Source organism: Odontomachus brunneus, unplaced genomic scaffold, assembly GCF_010583005.1.
Source record: "Odontomachus brunneus isolate Ranch 3 - 2012 unplaced genomic scaffold, Obru_v1 Obru_scaffold_044, whole genome shotgun sequence".
Taxonomy (NCBI): Eukaryota; Metazoa; Arthropoda; class Insecta; order Hymenoptera; family Formicidae; genus Odontomachus; species Odontomachus brunneus.
This window is the reverse complement of record NW_022639494.1, coordinates 54,596-64,089: the sequence shown is the minus strand read 5'-3', so window position 1 is coordinate 64,089 and position 9,494 is coordinate 54,596. Positions and strand designations below refer to the sequence as shown.

At 44.8% G+C, this 9,494-nt stretch overlaps 1 protein-coding gene across 4 annotated transcripts in view; it reads right to left on the bottom strand.

The window, feature by feature from the left end:
- Positions 1 to 434, bottom strand: part of LOC116844666 (regulating synaptic membrane exocytosis protein 1) — a 209,258-nt gene extending 208,824 nt beyond the window's left edge. For all 4 annotated transcript variants that reach the window (XR_004378114.1, XR_004378115.1, XM_032816521.1 and 1 more), the window contains exon 1: positions 112 to 434. The gene's annotated coding sequence lies outside the window, so the exon portion shown is untranslated. The remainder of the gene's footprint in view (positions 1 to 111) is intronic.
- Positions 435 to 9,494: the final 9,060 nt, after the last annotated feature.

Genomic DNA, 9,494 nt, shown 5'->3' with positions numbered 1-9,494 from the left:
CTCTCTCTCTCTCTCTCTCTCTCTCTCTCTCTCTCTTTCACACTTTCTCTTTTCCAACAATCGATCGCGAGATCGACCGCTCCTAAAGACGTTTCCCTACGAGACACCAACCTGTTACTTGTCGGCAGCGCGAGTTTCCAAGAAGGGAGTGAAGAGGTGCGCGCGAGCCCCTCGAGCGCGCTCTTCGGCTACCTCTCGCACGGATGCACGTGCTCCCACGATACGTCCTGGCACGGGGCACCGGGCCAACTTCTTTCCCCTGACAAAGACCTCTCGCGAGCCCGGAAGGGGTGTGCGCGCCACGAGCGCCCGGAGGGCGCAGGATGGAAGACGATATTCCCGCGTCGAGACGATATCCCGTATTGGTTTGCAGCGAAAAAAGGGGGATGGTTCACCGCGACCTAACCCGGAGCGACCGTATCGTCGGGTAGGCAACCCGGCTTGCACTGCCCGGGTCTGCCGTTTCTCCCACCGGAGGACCGCCGCCACCAACTCACCCCCTATCCCTCTCTCACTCTCTTCCTCGCTCTCGCTATCCTGTTTTCTCGCTCGTGCTGCCTCCCTCTTGTCAATGCGCCGCGACAACCGGCACCCCGCAGCCCCGTGTTCCGTAGCGAACGAACGCGTTCTCCCCCGAAAAAGCCTCTCACCTCTCAACCCCACCTGACGTTGCTCCGTTTTCTCCATCTCGCCGCGCATCCCTCTCCGCAGCCTACAACCGCTCGACGAGCAGCTCAGGGCGCAAGCTCGCGCTCCTTACTCCCTTTGAGGGTTAGGGGCAAGGAGCTTTCGTCTCGCGGCCAATGCAGGACGAAAGGACATCGCGAAGACGTAAGCGTGCGTCGGCCTCTTCAGCCTCCGCGTCTTCAGGTGGACGCACACACAGAAAAACATCGTTTTACTGTTAAGAAAAGCGCGATTACTGTGTTTACTTTCTTTCTTCCAAGTTATCTTTTCAACAAAAAATATTTTTTTGATAATAGTCTTGTGATGTCCTCATCAGGAATTTTGGAAAAGCTCGTTGTGTATTCAAGAAAAGAATTTATTCCCTTTTACAAAAATATTATAAAACTTTATCAAAGAAACAACAAAAACAATAGATTCGATTGCACGGAGTAAGCGAACTGAATTTTTTAAATTTAATATATTCTGGATTAAAATATTAAATTTTCTAGAATACAGAATATATTTTTAAAAAACTTGATATTTATGATGAAGTGAGATGATAAATTTGCGGATATTATGAAATATAACTTACAGCTTAAATGTAACTTTAAATATAAAAACTTGAGATATGTATTTGAATGCAGTGCAAATTTTTCCGTGTGCACGTCGCGTCGAAGGGACTTGGGAAAACTCGCACATCCACCTCGCAATAATTCGCATTGGCGTTCCCGCATTTCGCATTCGATTTCCGAGCGACCTTCGAACTTCCAAGCTTTAATATTGCATTTTGGAATTTAAGCTGTGATTGATTATAAATGCAAAATTGCATTCGTTAATCTCGAGTTGGCTGATCCTTCATTCGAATATAACAAACGTTTTGCGAAGCTAATGCGTGTAAAATGTGCAATTTTATACGTCGCGTTGTTGTTAACTTTGTTTTCGATCATCGATCTCCCTCATCGACGCGAATCTTTGTACGAATAGAAAGCTCGTGCGACTGTAAAATAAAAGTATACTGAAAAAACAGTTTTGTAATATTTACCAAATGCGTTTTACCATACCATTTGGTAAATAGTAACTAATATGGTAAATGTTATCAAATGTTTGGTAATAATTACAAAATTGTAGTAACATTAACTTTCATATAGTAATATTCACCTCTTATGTTTAGTTGATACTATTTCACTAAATGAAGTAATTATAACAGAGGCTGGATAATTATTAACAGAAATTTTTCTCAGTATACCAATGCCTGTGTAGACATGTACCTAATCCTAAACATTCTTATTGTTTTGGTCTTAAAAAATATTAATATTTAAACCTTAGAAAAATATAAATATTTAAATCTTAGACATAAAATATACGTATACAAGTATTGAACATGTATACATCCTGTGTTGAAATGTTCGTATTTAAAGACCAAAGTAATAAGAATGTTCAGGATCAGGAAATTGGTATATTTACTTTAATACTTTTCCATATTTCGTGTGCTCGCGTGTTCACGGCTTTCACGCAATTTATCAGTTATAGCGACACGCGAATGCTCATTTGGGGAACGAGTGAACGGGCGGAGAACATAAATCCGCGTTATCGCTTGAGGCTCAAGAAGACACGTAATCTCTTCGCCGAATTGGAGCGAGGAGAATGCACAAAGAGGAGAGCGACACGCGTAGACGCGGGCTGGAGTAGAGGCGATGTATATAAATCACGAAATTTCGACAACGCCGGAGCATCGAATCGAGTTCCGCATTATTGCCGGATGTGTATGCGAGTCGCGTATGTGAATAGACAACTTGGGCTTCGGGCCGGCGCGCTTAATCGGGACACGGGGAATCGAGTTGCGTCGCTGAATCTTAACTTTATTCGCGATAAATCGCGACATGTCGCGCGCGCTATATGATCCGAGACAGCGGAGTATAATGCTCTTAAAGGCGCAGCTTGCAAATATATCTCTTCGGGCGTAATTCCGTCGAGATAAATCCGCTGCATCGCGGCACAATCGTAGTGAAAACTACATGAGAACGTAGGCAAACGCATCGGGCTGATTAGCCGATTGCGAAAGGGAGCTTTGTGCCCGAGAAAAAAATTCTGCTACGCGCAAGCTCGTCCTCGACAAGTCCTAATCCTCTGGACAAGTTTCCAGTCGAGGTCGCGACGTCCCGAAGAGATACGCGACGTTTTAATCCGCGTTATTGAAATTTTAAACGAATGTCAAAAGTGTCCAGCAATTAGGAACTTCCTCCCGGTATTGTTATTAAAGAAAAACATCTTTCATAATCCGTGTTGCGCTTTTCAAAAACGGGCTTCTTACGTTCGAAATAAATCTCTCCTGAAAAATTTGATCGAACAAACGCCGCTCTCTCCGCAACATTTCCCAGACTCTCATCGAATTGAAGATCACATGAAATCGGGTGAAGGGAACAAGATTTTCTTTCTGTTTACATCACTAAACTTCAATTGACAAGGAGCTGTCCACTTTCCACCTCTCAGAACTACCGGCGAGAAAATATCACCGTCAGATCTATCAAGGGATCCTCTTCCCTCCCCTATCGTCGGACGACGCGCTACACCCTCTGTTATAATCCTCGCGCGTTCCGGCCTCATTATCCACATGAGGACCGCAGGAGAGCCTCAAAGCGGATCATGACGGGACATCGTCAGGACTTGATCGATTTGGCGCGCGCGGAGAGGAAAGCTTTCCTGGCGAAAGCTCAGGTCGGGCTCGTGCCTCGCCAGTGTCTCTGCCCCTCCATTGTCCTGCAGAGCCCCTCCGGTGTCTCCCTCCTCATCCTGCGGCCTCGTCCGAAGGGGTTGCGGCGAGGTCCCCGCGATGCGCAGGCGGCGAACCGCGCGAGTGTTTCGGGACACTTCGGTTATTATAGTCGGAGTGTCAGAATGGAGTGACTTCCGGCTGCGCACGGGAGGGTAGTCGAGGCAGGGAGCGTTTCCAGTGGGAGGGGGTGGGAGAGGGTGTTGTACGGGCGCGGAAAGTTCTGTGGTGAAGGTCCAAGTGAGAGGTTGGCGAAGCGAGCGGCGAGAGAAGTAGACCAACGACGACGACGACGATGATGCTTGTTAACCGGCACAACAAATCGCGGGGGTGTGTGCGAACAGCCGCTCTCTTCTCTCATCGTGTGTGGTAATAGGCAACACGCGACCCTTGCTTCCGTGTACGTTTGGAGCGATCTCAGGCAGATTTCGAGTGGACGGAGCTCTCGGTCTTTACACGGGGTCTGCCCGCATCGTGGAGAGAAATTCACCGTGTATTTCCCGATTTTCGTCAAGCACTCTCGTTCGAATTTCCCGGCAAAATTGGAGCGTATTTTGCGGCAAATTTAAAATGAATTTTTTCGTCGGCTTCTCCGCGTTTCTCTCGAGCGCAAATCGCTTCAAAGCTCTTGGAACCTAGGATCAATGACGTCAGAAGCGGAAGAACGCATGCTGCCACTTTTAAATAAGAAAATACTTGTGTGAAAGAATACTTCACAGATCAGAATGCTCCGAAAACTATCCTTTTCCCTGGATAGTCAATAAATAACCTGAAAATTAACGTGACATGCAACCTTACTGTTTGACCTACCTTTCCTCATGATTTTTCCACGTTAATTTTCAGGCTATTTATCGACTGTCAAGGGAAACAGATGGTTTTCATATTATTCTACAGATCGCTCAGACGATCTCGAGTGTTTCTTTTGTACAGGTATTTTTGTATTTGAGAATGACATGCAAGAATTATTACCGTGAATTTTCTCGCCTCTGACGTCATCAATCCAGGGCTCCGCGGCAATGGCACCAGGAGCTTTAAACGCGAGCGTTTTTTGCAGCAAATATCGCAAAGAATTATTCATCGAGAGGACGTCGAATCGTCGTTTGTCGACCCGCAAATTTACCTTACTCGCGAGAACGCCAGTTAGACGTTCGATTAAACATTCCAAGTCGGCGATTCTTTTTCTTCCTTTTAACATCAGGCGCAGATTGTGCAAGCAGTTTCGCTTCGCGCATACTTTGAGATATTGAAGAACAATCAACTTCTTTAAGAGCGGCACGAAACTCGAAGCGCTCATGGTTCGCGATAGTCTTACTGACCGCCGCTAGTACTTGATCGCGGGAGGAATTTCCATCGAGAAGAATTTCCGGCTTTGCGCCACCTCGGATATATTCACTGCTCAAGTAATTGGGACGGTGCGAGTAATTGTGTTTTTAACAATTTATCCTCCCAACAACTGATAAACGCATGTCGGGGCATCCTACTTTTCGCTACCCCGCGCAAAATTCGCCGGAAAGAACCCGCGCGCTTCAGTCCCTTCATTGTTTCTTGAATTCTGGCTGCGCTGTTAAATTCTTATAATGCGAGATCGCCTTTGAAGTGTTATGAAAACACGGTCATTATTCAACCCGCGAAATCTCACTCAGGAATTTCAAGCCGAAATGCAAACACGCCCGACTTGCTTGTCTTACAGAATACATTTCACGCTCCTCTCGCGCTCCACGCGCGTGCATCCGTTTCGTTATTCGCGAAACGTAGATGGAACCTACGTTTGTTCTATCTACGTAGAGTTCCGGAAAAATTCGCCAAAATAACATTAGATGCGGGGAAAACTTTACGGCCGCACGCGAGCCGTACCTGGGAAACTTCCGAACAGACGACAGTGCGACGCGAGGCGATAAATAATTCCCGCCACGTAAACTGCGGTTATCTTAACGGCACACACATACACAGGGCGAGAGAGCGCATACACGTTTTGCGTCCTCTCGGTCTTTATCTTCGCGCGCGTTAAACACCGCTCTCCATTAATAGAGGAGGCTATTAATCATTGTTCCCCGGGATACACGTAACGTATCGCGCTTTCTGACTGCGAGAGTCCACAATGGACCGACCCCGGTGACGCTCGTGAATTAATCCCCCGTGCGCGGGACTTACGCGAAATGCAGGGCAGTTTATTCGAGCACGCGGTGGCTTTTGTGAGCTCCTCGCGCCGAAGGTAGAAGCGCACTCGATACGCCAACGGATCTCCCGGTACTCGAGAACATACGGTAATAGCTCAACTACGCGCATCGATGCACACGGGACGGACAACGGGCGATTAGCGACACTTACGGCGAGCACGATCGACGCGATCCGCTCTCTGGATGGAGGAAACGGGCCATTGTTTCGCCACTTGCCAGCGCGATCCGCGATCGTGTAAACGTTCGACGACGCGCGGCCGTCCACCATTCACCCACGCAATTCGTCCCGTTAATCAGGGATAACTTCCCGCTGGCCCGTTTGATTTCTCTTCTTCCTCGGGTCAGCGAGACTCGACTTTTGGCAGAAACAATTTTCCCCGGCGCTGGAACTTTTTCCATTAATTCGACGCTACCCGATGGCACGACTTCATCGGTCTTTGATGGAAACCACCGATATTCCAACTTTCAAGGACGCGCATTATCGACAGGAGTCGCGAATAAGCGTTCTTGGAAGCCTTTTCTCGCCACTCGATCGTGGCGATCGTAGTGGCGATCGCGTATTGCGCGTGTTCTCACAAAATCGGCCAAGATATGACGGAGCGCGCTTTCTCGTGCCCGAGTCGACATTTTAGTCCTACACTGAGGGAAAAATGTATGATACTTGGAACTATAAGGCATAGTAAAAAGATTATAGTTAGGAATATTATTTTTATAGTAAATTTCAGCATAATGTTTATAATATTTACAATATAAGCATAGTATAACTGACCCATGTAAAACTTTTACCAAGAATTATAATCATTTGAAATAAAAAATATAATAAGGTTGCAAATATTGAATAGTAAGAGAAATTAACTATTTTATATAGTCAATACAATTGGAATATTTGGAAAATATAGGTACATGTAACTATATTCCCAAAGCGTGCTTTACTATATACACAGAATAATAAGATAGTGACTATAAATCTGTTTTAATTCTGCTATATCTTTATGTTTAGATGAACTATAAATATATGTTTGAGGCCAAAACGAACTGTAAAATATAGTGAGATTATAGTTATTCCAACTATTTTCTTCTCTCAGTGACTTTTGACTTAAACTCTCTAATATCTGATATATATCCTGAAGGATCGGTGTATGCATTTGATATACACGAAAACTGAAGTTTACTCGGAAAAAAAAGATTTGCTAATATATGGACAACTAAAAATATTAGCTGCAGGAGCAAATTTTCTTGCTTTCACAGCAAAGTTATTTAGTTGTAATAGCTAAAAGATTTGCTAATATATATATTTGCTAATATTTTTAGTTGTCCATATATTAACAAATCTTTTTTTCCCGTGAAGCGTCTCCAAATGATAGACAATGCACAAAATGTCACTTGTAGCTTCTAAAGAAGGTCTGTCAGCAAAACTAGTACACGGAAAAGAAAGGCATGATATACCAGAATATTTAGTTGCAAGCGGCATAATTGCGTCGGTTATCTTTATGTGCCCAAGTAGGAATCGTATACGTTTCGCCAGTACGGAAAAATGGCCCGATACTGGGTCGATACCGAAAAGCGGATGTCCGGTTTTGGTACTGGCTCAATACTGAGCCTAATATAAAAAAACTGTATTATTGGTACTGGCTCCATACTAAGGTTAGGTACTAGATAATCGTACCGTACGTATACTGGGGCGTTACCGAAAAGTGTTTGTCGTTTTTGGTAGTGGCCCAGTATTAAAAAGGCTGTATTATTGGTAATACAATACAAATACAATATAAAGCTAATACAATATAAGGCTGTATTATTGGCCCTGTTCGTAGAATCAGTATCAGATACCCAAATAAGAATCGTATACAATCTGCCAATAAAGGATATTGGGCCAGTATTGTGTCGGTACCAAAAAACGGACGATACCAATGTCCTTTATGAGAAAATGGAAGAAATTATTAACGCGAAACTTAAATAGCTTAGTGGTAAGAACGCTTGCCTTGACAAGCGGAAGACTCGAGTTCGATTCCAGCCGTCGCCCCAAAGATTTTTTTTCTCATATGACTATTAAAAATAGACAAAATATAGGTACAAAGATAGTACAGGTACAAAAGAGAGACAGCCCGGCCATGGTCTGATCTTTCTTTCCGTACTATATAGTTGTAATATTAACAATTGTACAAATAATAAAAATCACTAGTAATCGATACTGGCCCAGTACTGGGAATAGGTACTTCCCCAGTGCTAGGAATCAATAGTTTTTTTATACTGATACAGTACTAATTTTCGGTACTGTGACAGTATTGTTTTCCGATACTGGCCCTTTTCTATCATCCCTGTATTACACCAATACTAAACCTGTACTGGTACTATGCCAGTAACGTTTATTATAAATCGGTATTAAGCCACTTTGATGCCAGTAGTAAATTCCTACTTGGGTTAATATGGCTTCTATGATTGATATGGCTCAGTTACTTTAATACATCAATGTAGTTACGCGTGAATCTGGTTGTGACAACCAGAAATCGATTGGACTGACCTTTACTATGGATGGATATATTCTGACTGGAGCAACCAAATATCGTCGTTATTTCTCAGCAATTGCTTTGTCGTGGTTACAGCAATCACACAACTAGTTGTCCCGTATTTCATTATTAATCTGATTGGCACAATCAAATTTATGTATGGGCCAACTATACTGTTTTTTCCGTGTTTTAAGTGGAATCAAAAGAAGTTTTCAGTCTTCAGATGATAAGAATATACGTCGAGTGGAATATTGAAGTTGAAAGGGTCGTAAGTGGGATCAAAATTTCGAAGCAAAGTCAATCGCGAATTCGATTCGATGCACGGGTTAGCGCGAAGTGTAACTTCGTCGGAGGCACCTCAGTACCGAGAGAGAAAGAGAGAGAGAGAGAGAGAGATCCACGTCGTCGACTCAGCAGTTATATAACAATTTCAGCGGGATCGGCGTGATGATCCGCGCGAGATTACGCGGACAGAAGACGCGTGGGCGATCCTCGGAAATTTAATCGGAAAATTCGGCCTCGTCGTTTTCCTTTAATCCTCGTGCAAACTGATCGCAAAACTTCGTACGTGCTTCACAGCGAATTTTCCAGGCATGCGCGCGTGCGCACTGCCGGAAGACGGAGTTACGTATTATCGTCGTCGCGAATTAATTATACACGCTTGACGATTATGTGCGAGCGCAACCTCGCCGGGCGCTTATTAATATTTGAATAGAATTTTGCAGTTAAATATTATTCCGGCTACGTACGCTTGGTTTATTTTGCCTGAATTATTTCATAATTATGTTACGCTAGTGTAACTTCCTAGTCTCCCTCTCTGTCGCTCTATCTGTCTCTCTATGTCCTCTTCTCTCTCTCTCTCTCTCTCTTTCTATGTGTATATATGTGTATCCTGTCCACTATGCAAATTCAACTGCGAGCTTCAAAACGCGACGGCGACTATTTATTCCACGTCTAAAAGCTCCCGATATTCCCGCGTGTGCGTTCACAGGCACACGTATGCATTTTATACACAACGACACGGCCGACCTTTTCACGCAGCGACGGCGACGGCAGAGGACCGAATTTTTTTCCCGACCGACTCCGCCAAGTCTGTTTTCAGCGAACCCGTGCCTCGGCTCGTGCAACCGGCATTTTTTTCACGCACCGACGATGCGAGTGCATCACGGAGAAGGAACGAGGGGATACGACGTGTGTGCGCGGTACGTAAATAAAATATGAATAAAGGACACACGCGGGCGCGAACAGCTTGGCGTTCCCCGTACGGTAATCAGGCAATTTCGACGGCTCGGCAAATATAACGCCGGAGATAATGGAGACGCGCGTGAGGGCGCATACACGCGAGGTGATTCAATTCAATCTCCCCCCCCCCCCCCC